Genomic DNA, 8,363 nt, shown 5'->3' on the forward strand with positions numbered 1-8,363 from the left:
AGGTATCACACTCCCTGACTTTAGCTTGTACTACAGGGCTACAATAATCAAAACAGCATGGTATTGGCAGAAAAACAGACATATAGACCAATGGAATAGAATTGAGAAAGAACCCAGAAATAAAACCACATAAATATGGACAGATAATTTTTGACAAAGAAGCAAAAAACATGCAGTGGAGAAAAGAAATCCTCTTCATTAAATGATGCTGGGAGAATTATATAGCCATGTACAAAAGAATGAAAATGGACTGCTATCTGTCACCATGTACCACAATTAATTCAAAATGGATCAGACTTAAGCATAAGACCTGACACAATAAACTGCATAGAAGAAAACATAGGTACTAAACTAATGGACCTTGGTTGGGTTCAAAGAGCATTTTATGAATTTGACTCCAAAGGCAAGGGAAGTAAAAGCTAAAATAAGTGAATGGGACTATATCAAACTTAAAAGCTTCTGCACAGCTAAAGAAACCATCGACAAAAAAAAGAGGCAACTAACTTAATGGGGGAAGATTTTTGCAAACAGTGCCTCCAATAAGGGGCTAATATCCAAAATATACAAGGAATTCATGCAACTCAACAACAAAAAAAACAAACAACCCAATTGAAAAATGGGCAGAAGACCTGAAGAGACATTTCTCCAAAGAGGACATAGAAATGGCAAATAGACATATGAAAAAATTATCAACATCACTAATCATCAGAGAAATACAAATAAAAACCACAATGAGATACCACCTCACCCCAGTTAGAATGGGTATTATCAACAAGACAAATAGTAACAAGTGTTGGAGAGGCTGTGGAGAAAAAGGAACCCTCATACAGTGTTGGTGGGAATACATACTGGTGCAGCTGCTATGGAAGGAAGTGTGGAGGTTCCTCAAAAAATTAAGACTACAATTACCGTATAACCCAGCAATCCCTCTCCTGTGTATCTACCCAAAAAATCTGAAAACCTTTATTCATAAAGACACGTGTGCTCCAATGTTCATTGCAGCTTTATTTACAGTGACCAAAGCATGGAAACAACCAAAATGTCCTTCGATAGATGAATGGATAAAGAAGTTGTGGTACATATACACAATGAAATACTATTCGGTGGTAAGAAAAGATGATATAGAAACTTTTGTGACAACATGGATGAATCTTGAGAGTATAATGCTAAGCGAAATAAGTCAGACAGAAAAAGCAGAGAACCCTAATTTCACTGATATGTGGTATATAATCCAAAAACAACAAAAGAACAAGACAAACAAATGAGAAACAAAAACTCATAGACACAGACAATAGTTTAGTGGTTACCAGAGGGTAAGGAGGGCGGGGGGTGGTAGATAAGGGTAAAGGGGATGAGGTATATGGTGATGAAAGGAAAACTGCCTCTGGATGGTAAACACACAATGGAATTTATAGATGATGTAATACAGAATTGGACACCCGAAATCTATGTAACTTTACTAACAATTTTCACCCCAATAAATTTAATTAAAAATAATAATAAAAATAAGTAAATATATTAATTAATTAATTTTAAAAGATCACCATCTTGGAAAGTTCTGAAGAAGGTTCTCATTAAATTAAAGTTTTCATTTTAAATAAAAAAATTCAATATTGATTCATGCTGTATCCCAAGGAAATAAACAGCAATGAAGTCAAATCTTTTATTGATAAAAATGTACACTCGGTCATTATTTATAATATTGGAATAAGGAAAAATTAAATTATAACAATAGGACAACCTTTGAGTTAATTTTATGTACAGCCACATAATGAAATATTATGTCATGATAAAAAGATTTATGATAAAAGTTAACATCTGAAAATGCTAACAGTATAATTATATAATTTTAAAAGGAGACAGCTTTTATAGATAGTCTCATATTAACTATATAAATATATTTATAACTAATTTAATTATTTTTAAATGTTAAATTACTTAAGTTATTAACCATTTTCGAATAATCAGATGTTAAGAGTAGTCCCTTTTGGGTAGTGAGATTATGAATGATTTTTATTTTCTTCTTTATATTACGTAATTTCAAAAATTTTCTATAGCAAACATGCATTAATTTTAAAAGTAGACAGAAATACATGTAAAATGGGATATGTTTCTCCATTAGGCTATTGTGTTTTTAGATACAGACATAAGTCCTCAGCACATACTTTAAAAATCCTTTGTCAGTACCTCCATGGTTTATATTTTCCAAGAGCTTTGTTGTCGTAGAAAAGGAAGACGTGATTGAGAGCTGAGTTGAAAGCTTGAGTGTGAGCACCAAGAAGTTGAATCTCAGTTTGCATTTGCTAGCTGTGTGAAATGAGGCAAATTATTCAGCTTCTCATTTCTTAGCCTCAGTGTCCTGAGTCTAATTTTTATCTTGCAGGGCATTGAATGCACTAAATTAGAAACTGAATGCAAAATGCTGAGCACAGATCCTGGTGCCATATCTAAAAGTCTAAGGTTAGGACCCAGCTGAGTTTGGAAACCAGAAATGTGAAGCACAGCCAGCGAGCATAAATACAAGGCTGTCTTCCCAGATTGGATGGTTGGCGTGGGAACAGGAGTAATAGAAGGAAGAACTGGACTTAATCAATGCGGAGGATCTGTAAAACGTTAAGAAGACACAAGAATTGAGAGTGCTTGCAAGGGTATCACTGAGGCCATCTTGATCGAATAGGAAAGTGATAGGGAACTGAAAACTGAGACGTCTCAAGGAATACAAACCTTTATGAACTGTATTTAAACAATCCGTCACCAGATCACAATTCCACATATACTGTTGGAGGACCAGACTGAGTAGCATTCCGCTGACTCTGCCAACAGAGTGCCGCCTATTAAAGGTGAACTTGGCTTTCTTTTACTGGCCATAAAGGGGGTCCTATGGAAAACCCACATGCAGGTCTGTCATTTGGAGCTGATAGCTTTATTTTCTACTGGACATGGCTACCGTTTTTCTCCCCCAGTAGTTAGCATGGCTAAATCTCTTTGGAACTTCCACACAGATCACAGTGGCATTAAGCAGCAAAAGGGCAGGTGTTGATTTCCACAGTCAATAAATAAACAAAGAAATGTTTTGATGTCAGATGGGAATAAGTGCTGTAGGGAAAATTAATGAAAGAAGAGGGATAGGAATACGGGTGATGTTGTTGCAGTTTACACATAAAATATAAGGGAAGGACTTGCTGATAAAGGGTCTTTAAGCAAATACCCAAGAAATGTATCTGGTAATATTCAAGGAAACCTTGGCGTGGAAAATTGCAGAACAAGTGTCAGCTGTTTGGAAGAAACCCAGGACAACAATGGTGCACTTTTCAGAATGTCCATCTTACCATCATTCTTGATGGCACAGTGGACAGTATCGAGTAGACAAAGAAGACCACAACTCTAATTTGAAGAGAGATTCATAAATGTTGGATCTGAGTGCAAAGAAGTTTTAGAAATGTATTAATTAATTTAGTTTGCTTCCATTTATCTTTTTTTTTTTTTAATGTAGGCACAACAGTGATACTAAGTTTCCCCAAAAATAAGACCTAGCTGGACCGTCAGCTCTAACATATCTTTTGGAGCAAAAATTAATATAAGACCTGGTCTTATATAATATAAGTATTATAGTAAAATAAGACCTGGTATTATATTATGTTATGTTATGTCATGTTATGTTATGTTATGTTATGTTATATTATATTACATTATATTATACCCAGTCTTATAGTAAAATAAGACCAGGTCTTATATTATTTTTTGCTCCGAAAGATGCATTAGAGCTGATGGTCTGGCTAGGTCTTATTTTCAGGGAAACATGGTATAATAAAACTGCTGTCTAAAGTCTAAAAGAAGTCTCTTATATAAGTGTAAAATAACATATCTAATAGATAAGAAATCATTGCTTCATACTTTAATTGGTAGTTTTTTTTCTTAGTGGTTCATGAAATAATAGTAAACCTACAATCATTGATGTCTTAGTTCCAATGAATTACAGAATTGGGAACAGCAGATGGTAGAATTTAATCAAGGATATAAATTTGTAAAGGAATCTTCTCTTTAAAAAAATAATATTTCAAAATAAGGATAACCCTTCTTTTAAATAACTAGAAGTAGAAACGATAAAATCATGTATATTTTAAAGCTTGAAAAAGAGGTCACAAGTTGTATACAATTTCTGTCTCTTTTCCTGTCTTCTCCTTGGCCAATATTCTCCTACTTCAATCAATCATCAATCTTTATCTATTACGGAAAAGGTGGCGGTTATGACAGAAGAATGTAGTCATTATCTTCCCATTAGCATTAACAAGATTAATTTATGGGGTTAAGGATAAGTTATAGAAGAAAGAGTTTTATTATTTTGGCTTTTAAAATGACACATTAGTGAACAGAAAAGTCAGAACAGCTTTAGGTTCTTCAACGACTACAAAGTGATTATCTAGCCTTAGTCGTAGTAGATTCCTATAAAAATTTAGACATAATTTCTCCCCTCCCCAATGATTAATTATTAATTAGGAACCAATTCAAAGATTAAAGAGAAAAAACTATTTTTATCCAAATTTAGACAAAATGGAAGATAAAGTGAATATGTATTATTTAATATGTTAAATTTATTCTGTAATAGCTGAATAAATCTAATTAAAGGTTACATTATTTTTAAATATCAAATATATTTATGTCCATATTTGGAAATAATAATTGTGCTCATGAATGTCTTAAGCAAATTACCTGAATGTATTATATCCTAATTTTATGAATTGAACAAACGTAAAAAAGATTTTTAAAAGGAGAAAAGAAAAAAAATCACCTATACTCCATTCCCCCATGATGGCAACTCTAGGTATGATTGTCCATGCTCTAGTTTTCTCTATAAGTACCATTGATGTGTTTAATTGCAATTTCACCGGGATTATATTTGTGTTTTTCCTTTTGCTGCAATGCTTTTCTTCTGCTACATTATCTACATAGTTATTTAAAAATAAGTACCTAGTATTCTATTGTACAGCATAATTTAATTAGTGGAGTAATGTCACTTCTTCAAATGTTAGATTATTTTCAAATTTTTACTCACACACTGGACCCAGTAATAAACCTCTTTGTGCAGAAAGCAAATTTAACTACCTTTTACTACTTCCTTGAAATGATTACCAAGAATTATTAGTTCAGGAGGTTTCAATATTTTAAGGACTCTGGTTAACTTTTGCCAATGTTACACAAACATATATGACTAATTTATATTGTTTCCAGGTGGTATTTATATACAAATTGAATTATTTATTTCACCCAATTCTGCAAGTCTCCTCCAGCTCTCCAGATAATGATGATTGTGATGACGGCAATACTACTGACAATATAAACGTACCCAGTTCAAAACATGCCAGGCACTATTCTAGCCATTTCATGTGGAATTGTAATGGACAATTACAGGTTTTGTATTCAAGTGAACTTGTATTTGATTCCTTACTCTTCTGCTACCTAGCTTAGTGACCTTGAGTAGATTACATATTTGAGATAAACTTTCCCATCCATACTGTGCAATTAGTACTTAAAAATCTTGCAGGATTTTTGAGAGGATAGGTTTTCTTAAGACTTGAATTTTTTTATTTACCCCTTTAATCTAACTAGAATTTATGTTTCAGTATGTTAAAATATGTGTGTCTAATCTTTTTCATAAATTGTTCATTTATCACAATATTGCTTATTAAATATCTCTTTGACAATATTTAGTGATATGTACTTGCTTATGTCCTAAATTACCATATACAAGTATATCCATTTCTGAAATGTCTGTTCTTTTTCATTGATTTTTTTCATGCCAGTACAATGATACTTAGTAACTGTGGCATCAAAATATGTTTCATTCTTCGGTAGGCTATACTTTGCTTACTCAACTCATAGTTTTTGTTTGTTTCACAGTATATTTCATGGTTTTACAAACTTACTTTTATCAGAAAATTTTAGAATTATTTTTTTGAGTTGCAAAATAAGTGTACAGGTGTGGGGACAGAACCAGGAGTGTGGTTTCTGGGCTCCAGGCCTCACATGGAAAGGTGCTGACTAAGGTGGTGGATGGCCATCAACTGTGATTGGATGGCCATCAGCTGTGGCTAGTTGGCCGTCAGCTGTAACCAGTGAGCCATTGGCCACTAATATAACTGCTGTGGCTACGCTAGCAATAAATGGGGGCTAGCAAGCGGATGGTGGCTGGCAAGCGTGGATTGCAGTTAGCATAGCGAAGTGTAGGTTGCAGATAGTGTGGCTCCTGCTTCCTGTGTCTTTAACCCAGCCAACGAGACTATAGTGGTAAGACTACCCCAACTATGGCTCTGTGGGTGTTCCTTTTTGGCCTCACCATGTCCTGCGTTCTTATGTGGGGAGTGGGAGCTGAGACCCCGCATGACACCCTGCATGACAACACAGTAGGTTCGTGTCATATATAAATTATGTATACACACACACACACACACACATTTCAGGAGTATTGCTATCTTCAATATAATCAAAGTCAGATTGTTGAGGCAGAGTTAATACAATAGTTTCTCAACGTAACGCTGGTGCAGCAATATTCCTGAGACTGTTAGGGACAGAGGAGTCTCCCAGTGCTCCCATTAAAGTTGGTTTAAATAAACTTTTATAACTGCGACAAAACATGTCTGATTATAGCTATAGAATTAATTAAAATATACTAAATCCGATGCCTTATTTGAGATACAGAGTGTGTGCCTTCTAAAATGTGTATTACATTTAAGTATAAAATTTGCAACTCTATATTAATTATCAAGAATATAAATGTGATTCATCACGAAGGCTGCCGGCCAGCAGCTGCTTGCGCTCCCTGGTCGGTGCCCGAGGCCTTCAGTGTCACCCCCGGCACAGGCTGCTCTCACCACGGCGTGGGTCGCGATTGCGCCACAGCCTCTCGGGAAATGTGGGCGTTGGGAGCCTCGGCAGTGCCCCAGCTCTGGCTGCAGGCAGCTCCGAGGCCGGGAATCAGAACCTCCAGAATGGATGGGCTCTTGAGGAGCAACTTTGCTAATTTGCAGCAGTTGGACAACGTTCTGAATGAATAATACCTGCCTGTAAGCGTAATCATCCCATTATTTCACTCTGGTAAGCAGAAACTCAGCTCTGAAATCTCTAGAGAAAAGCACCTGGATCTCAGCCTCTCACTGGCTTTGGGACAATCAGAAGGGCCTGCTCTTGAGTCTAGTGGGCTTCTAGGCACCATGTCTCTGCCCATCGGGACTTACCGCCTGGCATTCAGCTATGGTGATGCCCTGGGGGACCCTATGCCCATGACCCCTCCTCCGTCCAACAGGGGAAGCATTTCCTTGGAGGCCAGTAATGCCAGATGGCAATATCAGCACCTCGCCAACGTGAAGGAAGAAGAGGCCAGTGTCTCCTCCCCTGCCATGACGCTGTCATCGGCCATTGACAACATGGACAAGGTCCCTGTGGTGAAGACTAAAGCTACTCTTGGCATCATGAATTCTCTGATCACAAAACACACCCAGGAGAGCATTCAGTGCGTTGAGCAGCAGGCAGGGCTGAGAGGTGCTGGCCACACACTCCTCAAGGGCCTCACCACCCAGGAGACCAAGTACCTTCGAGTGGCAGAAGCACTCTACACACTAAAATGACAGAGTGGAGAGAGAACGAGAGAAGCCACCGGCCTCAGCCCAGCCGCCTCCCAGCATGGCCCCCCACTCTTCCCCTGCGCACAAGTCCAGAGGCTGGTTCCCTTCTGGCTCTTCCACAGCCTTACCAGGCCCAAATCTTAGCACCATGCATTCTGGAAATGGGGATAAACAGAGAAAATCAGCACATAGATGCAGCCTCTTTAGACCGACATCCCTCCAGAAGTCTCATTCGGGAGGTTTTGCCCCACAGGCCTGCAGAGGAGCCTGGAAACCTCCTCCAGTGGAACTGACCCGCGTGCAGGCCCCCGATGGCTGGAGGTCCAGCAAACTTCCAGCCGCCCAAGGCCGACCTCCCAGTGACTGAAGGAAAGAAACAACTGCCACGGACCCATAATTTCAAACCCAGTGAGTTGAATGTGTTCATACCCACCAGCTTCTAGAGCTTTCTCTTCCAGGGTCTCTGTATAAGAGGGTGTCTTGCACCCGCTTCTCTTTTACCATGGCTCTGAGGTAGGAAAAGGTTTTGGTTTTATTTTTATTTTTTCAAAACCTCTTAAACTTTTCTTAAACCTCTTAAACTGGAGACATAACTGGCTTTTAAGAAACAATGCAAAACTTGTCCCTGTGGAAACTCCATTATGTGTTGCCTTACTTTAAAGTTAGACGAAATCTCAGCAGTGATTGATGGGGCCCTCATTACCATTTTGGGATCATTTAGCCTAGACGAGAACTTTGATCATT

General features: G+C 37.5%; 1 pseudogene across 1 annotated transcript; it reads left to right on the forward strand.

Annotated features, from left to right (window-relative positions):
• The first annotated feature begins 7,208 nt into the window (after positions 1–7,208).
• Positions 7,209–8,062, forward strand: LOC308504876 (putative monooxygenase p33MONOX; annotated as a pseudogene). The gene has a single exon. The product of its transcript is annotated as a putative monooxygenase p33MONOX (transcript).
• Positions 8,063–8,363: the final 301 nt, after the last annotated feature.

Source organism: Rhinolophus hipposideros (genome assembly GCF_964194185.1).
Source record: "Rhinolophus hipposideros genome assembly, chromosome: 2".
Classification (NCBI taxonomy): domain Eukaryota; kingdom Metazoa; phylum Chordata; class Mammalia; order Chiroptera; family Rhinolophidae; genus Rhinolophus; species Rhinolophus hipposideros.